The sequence below is a fragment of the Eleutherodactylus coqui genome, chromosome 13 (assembly GCF_035609145.1).
Source record: "Eleutherodactylus coqui strain aEleCoq1 chromosome 13, aEleCoq1.hap1, whole genome shotgun sequence".
NCBI classification, from domain to species: domain Eukaryota; kingdom Metazoa; phylum Chordata; class Amphibia; order Anura; family Eleutherodactylidae; genus Eleutherodactylus; species Eleutherodactylus coqui.
This window is the reverse complement of record NC_089849.1, coordinates 116,697,501-116,710,848: the sequence shown is the minus strand read 5'-3', so window position 1 is coordinate 116,710,848 and position 13,348 is coordinate 116,697,501.

Below are 13,348 nucleotides of genomic sequence, written 5' to 3'. Positions count from 1 at the left end.
CACTGCCCTCCATAGTGACTGCAGTAGTTACAGTGACCCCATATAGTGACCCCAGTAGTAATAGTGTCCCCCATAGTGACCACAGTAGTGAGAGTGCTGTCCATATTGACGGCAGTAGTAATAGTTCCCCCCTTAGTGTCCCCAGTAGTAATAATGCCCCCTATAGTGTTTCCAGTAGTAATAGTGCCCCCCAAAATGACCACAGTAATAACAGTGACACCCCAATAGTGACCCCAGTAGTAATAGTGGCCCCCATAGTGACCCCCAGTAGTAATAGTGCCGCCCTTAGTGACAGCAGTAGTAATAGTGCCCTCATAGTGTCCCCAGTAGTAATAATGCCCCCTATAGTGTTTCCAGTAGTAATAGTGCCCCATAAAATGACCGCAGTAGTAATAGTGCCCCCTATAGTATCCCCAGTAGTAATAGTGCCGCCCATAGTGACCGCAGTAGTAAAAGTGCCCCCTTTAGTGTCCCCAGTAGTAATAGCACCCCCTATAGTGACCATAGTAGTAATAGTGCCCCCCATAGTGTCCTATGTAGTAATAGTGCCCCCCATAGTGATTGCTGTAGTAATAGTGACCAACTGCTCATTATGAATTATAATGTACCAAAACTTGTCTTCACTCTTTGGGTCAGCAAGCCTCTCAGTCCTGCTCCTCCTTTGGATGGTACAGCATAAACACAGTGGAGTTGGGGCAAATATAAAAGAAGCCTGGCACTGATTGGCTGAGGCTCAGCCCAGCAATTTTAGGCTTAATTTCAGCGCAGCTCTCCTGGAGAATGATGAGTGCAGGTAGGGCGGGCGATGGCTGGTCTGTGTCTGTGAGTGACTGCATGTGTCACTCACAGACACACGCTACCAGAATTCAGTAGGCCAGGCAGGAAGCAGGTGACAACGGGATCACATCATCCCCAGAATGCAGTCTGCAAAAGTGATGTGTGGATGGATGGCTCTACTGGCTGCCTACTGTAGGGACAGTCAGCTGAGCTTGGAAAAAGTCCAGCCAAGCAACAAGCCTGCCATTCAATCTGGCGGCTGAGTCACTGCCCCCCTTTCCTTTTAGATTGCGCCATTGCCTGAGGATGAAGGCAAATTTCGCCTTATGGTATGAGCACCCCCGGGTATTATATCAAGTAAATAAAAAGACATAAAAATAGCCAATGTACAAACATAAAAAACATAAACACAAACAAATTACAACTATACTGATCGGCCAAAACATTAAAATTACACAGAAAAAGGGAATTACCTGTGGCCGAGCACTTCTCTAACCATGGACATAGGAGATATGAGAGTTTTGATATTGAAGGGGGGTTTCAAGTCACAAAACCACAGAAGAATTTGGGAATATAAATTGATAACAACCTTTGACACGCTGAATACGGGGTTAAACTATTCCCCAGGATTTATGCGTGAATGGGAAGTGTGAGACATTTATTATACAGATAAGACCCCCATCAACAGTAATTCAAGGACCATTAACTTTCACTCCCTCATCAGTGTTTAGCTAAAAATGTTTGTGTATATCTTGTAGCAATTCAAGCCTGCTGACCTCCCCCCCCCCCTCCAACAGTAATTTAGGGACCATAAAACTTTCACTCCGCTATCAGTGCCTAGACAAAAAAAGTTTGTTTGCTGTTGCAGAATTCCTTTTAAGTGCGAACCAATCACAACCATATCTGTGCCTTGTCATAAGTATGTATGTTATTAATGTGTATAAATATCCATGCCTCTTCAGATCCAATCCATTTAAGCCTGAAGAAGAACCCTGCGTCGGTTCGGAAGCTCGCTATTATTACATCATGTATTTTTGTTAGCCATTAAAAGGTATCATATCTACAAGATTACGTCGTTTCTCTTGCTGAGAACAATCACATTTTGCTCTACTGGCTAACACGGTAGCAGATCTTTGTTTTCATTATTAAAATTACTGATATGTGAAGTGAATAACATGGATTATCTTGTGAAGAGGTGAAATATTGTTATGCCTTCCAAACATCCAAACTCAGGAATTCAGACTCAGGGCTCAGGAACTCGGACAGACTGTTACGCACAGATAACACAGGAACTTAGAACTCAGACAGAACACGGAAATAGACATAAATCAGGACAGAACTCGGAATCAGACAGAACTTGGACTCAAACAGAACTCGCCGAAAGGTGAACACAGATGGAACTGCCGAACTGCGAACTGGACTCCATACTCCGTACGGAGAACTCAGACAGAACTGCAGGACTGAAAGATAGAATACATACTCGCAGACAAGCATAAACCAAAGACTGCCAAACACACAAAACACTCATCTACATACCTGCACACATAGCCAGATGGAATAGCTATAGGCTGTACGTGGTATTCATTTGTATTTTAGCCAAGTTACTTAAGTCCGCAAGCCCACTTCACGGGTCCTCATTGTCTCACGGGTCCCTAATCTAACAAGACAACTAGCCCCAGGAAACCTTGCCTGCATGCGGGGCGATTGTCCCGACAGGGATGACCCAGCGCTTGAACCTAGGGGCCTGCCTGCATACTAGATGATAAAGAATCCAACGCAGGACACAGTTCACACTACACGAAAGGCAAACTGCATAGACGCACAGGAACATGACACAGATCACACTGAACATACGGAACAAACGGAGAAAGGCCAGCAGCCACTAGAAGAGGAGCTGATATATATGAGCAGCAGACCTGTGCAATTGGCTGGCTGGAGAAATCCACACCCAGCCAGCTCAATCAACCCCACCCATGGAGCCAAGCTGCTGGGAAACCCTGTAGAGCAACAGATTCCAGTAGAATGCTCTAACAAATATATTATACAGCAAGCAAACAGTTCTTGAAGTTGTTGTATTGGAAGCAAGAAAATGGGCAAGCGTAAGGATCTGAGCAACTCTAACAAGAGCCAAATTGTATCTTCAAAATGATAGGTTTTGTGTTGTGCTTTTGGTTAGTCGGTTGTTAGTAAATACCAAAAGTGGTCCAAGAAAAAGACAACTGGTAAAGACTTGACAAGTCATGGGGGCTCACATTTCATGGATACTCATGAGGAGTTAAGGCTGAATCATCTGGTCTGATAGAAGAGCTACAGGCGCACAAATAGCTAAAAAATCAATGCTGATTATGATAGAAATGTGTCAGAACACACAGTTCATCGCAGCTTGCTGTGTATGGGGCTCCTTAGTCACAGACTGGTCATAGTGTCCATGCTGAGCGTTGTACGCAGGAGTGGGATTCAAATTTTTTAACAACTGGTTCACTACTTGACTTAGATATGCGTGTGAGGCTCTCATGGCATAGATCACTGCAGATATTATCTCTAAACTAATACTCAGATTGAACATTTACAACACTCCTAGTATTCACGACAGCGATTGTTAAAGGGGTTGTCCCGCGCCGAAACAGGTTTTTTTTTTTTTCAACCCCCCCCCCCCCGTTTGGCGCGAGACAACCCCGATGCAGGGGTTAAAAAAGAACACCGGAGAGTGTTTACCTGAATCCCCGCGCTCCGGTGACTTCTTACTTACCTGATGAAGATGGCCGCGGGGATCTTCTCACTCGGTGGACCGCAGGGCTTCTGTGCGGTCCATTGCCGATTCCAGCCTCCTGATTGGCTGGAATCGGCACGTGACGGGGTGGAGCTACACGGAGCTACACGGAGCCCCATTCAGAAAAGAAGAAGACCCGGACTGCGCAAGCGCGGCTAATTTGGCCATTAGACGGCGAAAATTAGTCGGCTCCATGGAAACGAGGACGCTAGCAACGGAGCAGGTAAGTGAAAAACTTCTTATAACTTCTGTATGGCTCATAATTAATGCACGATGTACATTACAAAGTGCATTAATATGGCCATACAGAAGTGTATAACCCCACTTGCTGCCGTGGGACAACCCCTTTAATGCTAGAACTAATTTTAGCACATTAATAAAGCACCAGAATCAAGCTCACAATATAAATACAGGAACAGAACCCAGCTGAGAACATAGATACAGAACCAGAACTAAACTCAAGACATATATAAGGAACCAGTACTAAGAACAATAAAGGAATAAATTGCAAACATTAGCCCTTGCTATAGAAGTTCATATTGTGAAATAACAGCTCCCAGTATGATCCAGTGGCAGAACAGAAAATGACATTTAGTAACTCACAGGTAACATCATTTATGATTGGGGTCATTTTCTTTTTCTTCTCCATGCAGCCCAGACCATCATGACAACTTCTTCCTGAAGCAACATGTCTCTTCAGATGTCATGGAGATATCCTCGCTTTTTCTTATCCTTAACCCCTATATTAACCCTTGAATGTAATTGTGCTACACACTGTGTCCTCTTAATAAATTTGCCACCAGTTTGTCCTATTATTAATACACCAAGACTTGTTTACACTGCTCAGAAGCCCTTCTCTGCAAAGAAACAGCAGAAAGCAGCAGTGACTGGTGGCCTGAACAGGAGCTATTGTGTATGCACTCTAAAGATCCTGGCCACCCAGCAAATCGCTGCATATGGTGTTAGCAGTGCACAAGCACCAGCCATCTGCGCTCCATAGAGGATGTAGTCAGTTCCTCTACCAGCGAGCAGTAAACAACTTTAAAAAAAGACTACAATTTTGAAAGAAAATGGGTCATTTTTGCAACAGACATGGCATTGGTGAGTGATTTACTTTGCTATTTGCAGCACATTGGAATTGGGTTCCTGAGATGGGAATATCCCTTTAATATTGTTCCACTGTGTCTCCTGAGTGATTAATATGCCCTCACTGTGTCCGGTAATAAACTCACTCTCCTCCCTTAAACTTACACAGCGTCTCCCATTCACTGGTTTTACTGGCTAGGATCCTGCAAAATGACGCAGGCGCTGCATTGACAATCATCACACCGCCCACATCACAAAAAGGTGCTGGATGTCTGTCGGCGAAAAGCTAAGGGTTTTCTTCCAATATGGTACCGATTGCCAAAATAGAGTATCAAGCCGGCCTGGAGAAAAAAAAAATCACCTACAGCATACAGCCTGTCTGCTGGAAGATTTTTCTGATTTATTGCAAAGGCTTCAATCTTATATACCCTGTTTCCCTGAAAATAAGACATCCCCTGAAAATAAGACATAGCATGATTTTCCAGAATTTGTAAGGATGCAAAATGATTTTTCAGGCTTTTTGAGGATGCTTGAAATATAAGCCCTACTCCAAAATTAAGCCCTGCTAAAAGTTAATTTAAAAAGTCAATTTAAATAGTGTCCAGGCAGCTATACATGTAAAAAAGTTAAACCTTTTTGAACAAAAATTAATATAAGACACTGTCTTATTTTCGGGGAAACACGGTAGCATTTCAAAGAAATGAAGGCATCTAAGCAAAACAGTGTTTCGTGAGCTCCTGACAATCTGGACTTTCCCACATATTCTTACAATAACAGTAGGTGAAACTGTCTGTCCTTGAGTCTGATGGGAACAGTGCCTAGCACAAGACACCAGATGTACACTGCTCATAATCAGTCTTAGCTTCTATGCTGAATCATCATGTGAATGTTAAAATCAGGTTAGTATTGGCATTAACTGTATATATGAAAAGACAAGATGGAGGTACTTTGGTTTTTATAATCCCTCACAATGTCAAAGCAGGGAGCCAAACGTGGCTTCCTGTAGCGTTGTGGCCATTGTTAATTGGCCAATCCTAGTTCTCCCCAGTTCTGCAAACCAATTGTTATTTCGATCATGAAACAATGGACAAAGATGTGTGAATGCCATTTAATTGGACATGAGATACCGGGGGTAGACAAAAATATGGAAACACCATACAAAATGCATTGTATTTTAATCTTTAGCACTGAGCTGCCCTTTTGACGCCTGCTTGGCTGAGAGATTTTCTACCAAATTTGTGTTTACTTCACTTCTTGCCCTGCTCTGGGTGCTTTTGGGAGCTAGCTGGTAACAGCAGCTGAATGGCTCAAACCCCTGACCAATGGAACCTTATTGCTCTGGCAGATGTTCACTTCTGCCCGGCAGCATCTGTGTCATATAACCTCCACTCAAAACTTAAATATTGTAAGCAAGCGGGATGCACTTGCCTGCGGATCGCCGACCTGACCTCTTGCTCATGAAAATGGCACACCACACGTGTAGAAACTGCTCAGTAGATGTGGATTACTTTATCTGGCTCCTGCCAGCCTTTATTTGTCATCACTGCAATCACAAAACACAGCAATATCATCCAACATCAATATACACAGTCCATATGCACCCCACTTGGGTGTGAGTCCAGGGTTGTCGTCCCTGTCGGACTCTTGCCTTTGCTATGCCACCAGCCTGCAGCACCTCAACTCTGCTGCACTGGTCCTCTCTCTCTTGCTTTTGGCAGGAACTGGCTTTCATCCGGTTCCTGCTCCACACCTTGGTGTTAACCCTAGCAGCAGAAGTCCTGTCTGCAGCCCTCTACAGGCCCTTCTGTGTTGTGCACCTCTACAATAAATATAAATATATATATATATATATATATATATATATATATATTGTGGGAGAGTCAGCTCAGGTAGAGCACCGGGTTGCAGTGTGAGCAACAGTCAGAGACCAAGATAGCAGTTATAGTCCATATACATGCTTGGCCTGCGTTTATTAAAAAGCACAAAAAATAAACAAAACACAGCCTTAGCTTTCAGACACAAACAAAAAACCTGCTTCTCCAGCACTTACTATACAGAGTCCTTCCCTGACTATACGTTACGGCTAGCTGCAGCTGCACGACCACCAAACAGTTTGCAGAATGTCCAGATTTTCCTTGGTCAGGAATAAAGCATTACTTGAGGCCAGCAGCCTCCAGCATACGTAGCTGCTCCCAGGCCTCAACTCTGTCTGCAGCTTTGCAGACTTTATGGATTTAGCTAATTGCCCAGCCTCTGCACCTGAGGAGCTTGCCTCCCCATAATAAGACCTGGAGTGGAGGGGGTGGAATGGACAGCCCCACTACCGAGCCTGCCATCCATTCCAAAAAAAAAAACAGGCACAAGCACATTTTACTAAAGCATCTCCAGCAATTACCTTTGCTGGAGATCACATTTCCTGCTCTTTTCCTATGTCTCATGTAGTGAGACATGAACTCCCTTCATACCTACTGAGCGTAATATCTGAACCCAGGTGAAATATACCGACCGTCCATTATTAACCCCCTCAGTGTCTTTTTATATATATATATATACACTACCGTTCAAAAGTTTGGGGTCACCCAAACAATTTTGTGTTTTCCATGAAAAGTCACACTTATTCACCACCATGCGTTGTGAAATGAATAGAAAATAGAGTCAAGACATTGACAAGGTTAGAAATAATGATTTGTATTTGAAATAACATTGTTTTTACATCAAACTTTGCTTTCGTCAAAGAATCCTCCTTTTGCAGCAATTACAGCATTGCACACCTTTGACATTCTAGCTGTTAATTTGTTGAGGTAAGCTTGTGAAATTGCACCCCACGCTTCTAGAAGCATCTCCCACAAGTTGGATTGGTTGGATGGGCACTTCTGGCGTACCATACGGTCAAGCTGCTCCCACAACAGCTCAATGGGGTTCAGATCTGGTGACTGCGCTGGCCACTCCATTACCGATAGAATACCAGCTGCCTGCTTCTGCTGTAAATAGTTCTTGCACAATTTGGAGGTGTGTTTAGGGTCATTGTCCTGTTGTAGGATGAAATTGGTTCCAATCAAGCGCTGTCCACTGGGTATGGCATGGCGTTGCAAAATGGAGTGATAGCCTTCCTTATTCAGAATCCCTTTTACCCTGTACAAATCTCCCACCTTACCAGCACCAAAGCAACCCCAGACCATCACATTACCTCCACCATGCTTAACAGATGGCGTCAGGCATTCTTCCAGCATCTTTTCATTTGTTCTGCGTCTCACAAACGTTCTTCTTTGTGATCCAAACACCTCAAACTTGGATTCATCCGTCCACAACACTTTTTTCCAGTCTTCCTCTGTCCAATGTCTGTGTTCTTTTGCCCATCTTAATCTTTTTCTTTTATTGGCCAGTCTCAGATATGGCTTTTTCTTTGCCACTCTGCCCTGAAGCCCAAAATCCCGCAGCCGCCTCTTCACTGTAGATGTTGACACTGGTGTTTTGCGGGTACTATTTAATGAAGATGCCAGTTGGGTACCTGTGAGGCGTCTGTTTCTCAAACTAGAGACTCTAATGTGCTTATCTTCTTGCTTAGTTGTGCAACGCGGCCTCCCACTTCTTTTTCTACTCTGGTTAGAGCCTGTTTGTGCTGTCCTCTGAAGGGAGTAGTACACACCGTTGTAGGAAATCTTCAATTTCTTAGCAATTTCTCGCATGGAATAGCCTTCATTTCTAAGAACAAGAATAGACTGTCGAGTTTCAGATGACAGTTCTCTTTTTCTGGCCATTTTGAGCGTTTAATTGACCCCACAAATGTGATGCTCCAGAAACTCAATCTGCTCACAGGAAGGTCAGTTTTGTAGCTTCTGTAACGAGCTAGACTGTTTTCAGATGTGTGAACATGATTGCACAAGGGTTTTCTAATCATCAATTAGCCTTCTGAGCCAATGAGCAAACACATTGTACCATTAGAACACTGGAGTGATAGTTGCTGGAAATGGGCCTCTATTCACCTTTGTAGATATTGCACAAAAAACCAGACATTTGCAGCTAGAATAGTCATTTACCACATTAGCAATGTATAGAGTGCATTTGTTTAAAGTTAGGACTAGTTTAACCCCTTAATGACATGGCCTATTTTGGCGTTGAGGACCAAGTGATTTTTTCGTATTTTTCCATCTCCTTTTTCAAAAGCCATAACTTTTTTATTTTTCCGTGGACGCGGCCGTATAAGGGCTTGTTTTTTGCGTGGCGAGCTGTAGTTTTTATCGGTGCCACTTTTGGGTACGTAAACAATATCGTAAAATTTAAAAAAAATTTTTTTATGATAACATGGAGATAAACCGCATCAATTCTGCCATAGATTTCTTTTTCTTTTTTTTACAGCGTTAATCATGCAGCATAAATGACACACAAAATTTTTTCTGCGGGTCGGTACGGTTACAACGATACCAAAATTGTTATATTTTTTTAGGTTTTTACACTTTTTTGCAATAAAACCCCCTTTTTTTGGAAATCTTTTTTTTTTCTCTATACCTGCATTCAAAGTCCTGTAACTTTTTTTTTTTTATGTACGGAGCTCTATGAGGGCTTATTTGCGAAGCGAGCTGTAGTTTTTATTGGTACCATTTTGGTGAATGTACGGCTTTTTTGATCACTTTTATTGCACTTTTTGGGAGGCAAAATGCTAAAAATTAGCATTTTGCCTCTTTTTTTTTTACGCTTTTTGTCGTACAAAATGAAAAGTGTGTTCAACTTTTTGTACACGTCATTACGGACGTGTCAATACCAAATATGTGGGGTTTTCATTTTTTCCCCCTTTTTTTATGCTAATATTAGAAAAAGCATAAAAAAAGGTTTTTTTTTACATTTTTCTTTTTTTACATTTTTCTTTTCTTTTTTTTACACTATTTGAGTCCCTCTGAGGGACTTGCAGCAGTATGCCTATGATTGCTGTGATAAGGCATGGCAGAGCTACTGCTCTCCCATGCCTTAATGCCTATACAGCGATTATAGGCACAGGCAATACAGGACGCCAGTGTCTGGCGTCCTGTTGCCATGGCGACAGGCCGGGCTCTCGCGATGACATCGCGAAAGCCGGCCGGAGACACAGAAGGATCGCGATCCCTCTGTGAACTCTTTCCCTGCCGCAATCTACTTAGATCGCGGCAGGGAAGGGGTTAACAGCGGGGCGGCGCATCTCTGATGCCCCCCCACTGTTGCAGCGGGACGCCGGCTGTGAGTGACAGCTGGCTCCCGCTGCGGGATAGCACGGGATCTTATGTGATCCCGCGCTATCCCCAGGACGTACCGGTACGTCCTGTTGCGGGAAGGGGTTAAAGTTATCTTCATTGAAAAGTACAGTGCTTTTCCTTCAAAAATAAGGACATTTCAATGTGACCCCAAACTTTTGAACGGTAGTGTATATATGAATATTATTGCTGCACTTAATTTATGTTCCTGCTAGGACCTTTAGAGAGAGGTCACATGACTTTCTTTACTCTGATTTTTGTTGCTATGGATGACAGGACCTAACCTGGACAATGATTGGTTACGGGTTAAGTATAAAAGAGAGGTCCTGTTCCTGGGCTCTGGTGTGTCTCAGCAGTTTCAGAAAGTGCAGGAAATAGAGAGACTCAGTCAATGACAGCTGCAACAGAGCTGACCTGCAGCTGGACTTGTGTACCCGAGAGAGAGGAAGACTTAGGTAATTGAAACAGCTTCATTGAAGCAGTGTTTGCCAACAGATACAGTCTGGGCTTGAGAAACAGATTCAGCTGGTGCCGGAGGAGACTTCAGTTGCCCAATTGTGTGCACTGACAGCAGGCTCCGAGATTTCAATGGGATAAAGGACAGCAGTGGTGACTCACGGATTGGCAGGAGCTATCTGAACAGCTAAGTTTCAAAAGTGCGCGCAATTGTGAGTACCCCCACCTCACATCATCTCCATAGACTGAATTGTGTTGGACTATGCTAATCAGTTATTTAATAGATAGATATGAGATAGAGAAATAAATAGAGAGATATTAGATAAGATAGATAAATAGATAGATATGAGATAGATAGATACATAGATAGATATGAGATAGATAGATAGATACATAGATAGATATGAGATAGATACATAGATAGATGTGAGATAGATAGATACATAGATAGATATGAGATAGATAGATAGATATGAGATAGATAGATATGAGATAGATAGATATGAGATAGATAGATAGATAGATAGAGAGATAAATAGAGAGATATTAGATAAGATAGATACATAGATACATAGATAGATAGATAGATAGATAGATACATAGATACATAGATAGATAGATATGAGATAGATAGATAGATACATAGATACATAGATAGATAGATATGAGATAGATAGATACATAGATAGATATGAGATAGATAGATAGATAGATAGATAGATAGATAGATAGATAGATAGATAGATAGATAGATAGATATGAGATAGATAGATACATAGATAGATATGAGATAGATAGATAGATACATAGATACATAGATAGATATGAGATAGATAGATACATAGATAGATAGATATGAGATAGATAGATAAATAAATAGAGAGATATTAGATAAGATAGATAAATAGATAGATATGAGATAGATAGATACATAGATACATATTAGATAGATATGATAGATCGTCCTCAAGTGATTTTTCTCTTTGCATTAGAACAAGTTCTGCTCATGTAGGGGAAATTGATTAAATCTTCATGCCCTGCTGGAGAGCAAATTTAATGGCACTGCAGATATCTGTTGTTCTATGACATTCCCCCTGGCTAGAGACATGGGACATGGTGCCACCCCTGAGCATGCTGCTGGCTCTGTCTGTGCGAGGAGAGCTCAGTCCCGGGAGACGCTGATGCAGACTGCCCCCTGGGGTGCACGTTCCATCTGCTGCGATCCCCTCTGTGCAGCTGTGCCTCATGCTAACCCCACCATCACTACAGAACTATATAATACACCTCCATGGTCATGGCTGCGGCTCGGCGTCATTTATTATACAGATATTTTGGGATGATCAGGCTGGGAGCTTAAGTAGGTGCCGAGGTAATAATCGCACCCAGGCTTGGTACATGGCGCGCAATACACAGAAAATACAACTCATTGATGTCAACTCACTCATATTTCCGTATTTTGGAGCACGCATTTCGGTTGCGCAAAAAAAGGTAGAACACGCTCTATATTTCTGCGTATTTGCACACGAAAGGTCCCCATAGAAGTCAATAGAGTGATGGGGGTGTCACAGTACGCTAGGGGATACGAGAAACATTAAGTAATTCCACAAGATCTCATTAGACTAATTAGACATTTCAATCAGTGTGTGGGCTTATTATTAGGGTAGGTCTTACTTTCGTGGAAACACGGTGGTAGTTCTGCCGACCAAGGGATTTCGGGATTGCGACGCAGTTATCCTGCAGCCAGCCATGCCAAAGACGAAAAAAATGTGAATAATTGCTGCGACTTGGTCTTCGCTATTCTTCGTTCATGCGATATTTGGTTCAGATGGTTGTGATTTTATTGCGCGGCCAACCGTGTTATATCTTTCGTGGGAAAGAGGCCTAAAACTGCACTGATACTGTGATAAAACTACGCGTGAGTCGGATAGGTCCTGTCCTGTTTCTCGCACGCAGCATTAACATGTGAGAATCGCGATAGGGAAAACAAAACCATTGAAATCAATGGTTCCGAAAGCTACGGCTGCAAAGTGGGGCAAAAACAGCCTTTAGAGCGGCTTCATGCGGGCGTAAGCACAATTACGCACGCCTTAGCGCAATATTCTTGCGCTATGAGCGAGACTTTTTTGCGCACATATTGGAATATTCTACTGTCCCTTTTCTGCCCACAGGACACGTTCATTTGTGTGCAGCAAACAAACGCACCCATTGAATCGGCTAATAAGTTCTAGATGTGTTCTTCTAGCGGAATTGCGCGGTGTTTCATGGATCTCCTTACGTATTTCCTTTGCATTTGTACCCCCCCCCCCATTGATTTTTATGGGGACCTTTGGTGTGCAAATACGCTGAAAGATCGAACATGTGCTATTTTTTTTGCGATGCCGAAATGCACGTGCAACATATGCGCATGGGAATAAACCCATTGAAATCAACAGGTTCTGTTCACTGCGCATCATGCGTGCAAATATGTCCGTGTGAAGCCACCCATAGGCCTGTGTACTTGCACCGCATTTTTGCGCATTGGGTGTTGCATATTTGTGTGCACAACAGCAGTTGTAACTGCACTTTTTGCCCGTGCAAGTCGTGCGCAATTGTGAGCACCAAGTTACACGCATCGATATTCTCACCCATTGAAATGGTCAGTCAGTTTAGTCAGATCAGGATACGTTTTTTTACTGCAGTAATGTGCTGTAAAATAAAGCGCACTGCGTTTTGTTTTTTGCGCTACAGAATTATGCACGCCAAATACATGCATGTGAATGAATCCGTTAAAATCAATGTGTCCTATTTTCTGCAGATTGCGCACTCAAATTTTTCGCACACAAATCCGTCCGGCCTCGCTCGTGCCTGCGAATGTTCATGTAACAGCAACCAATTCAGTCGTATTTAAAGGGCCACTAAACGTAATATATGTAATTTACTGTGCAACTGGATACCATATATGATTCTCTGTTATCAGCCATTCCGGAATGTAGTACCAGAAGTCCATAAACAATCCTTGCCCTCCCATAGGATCCTTGCTTATCTCCAGTGCTGAGAA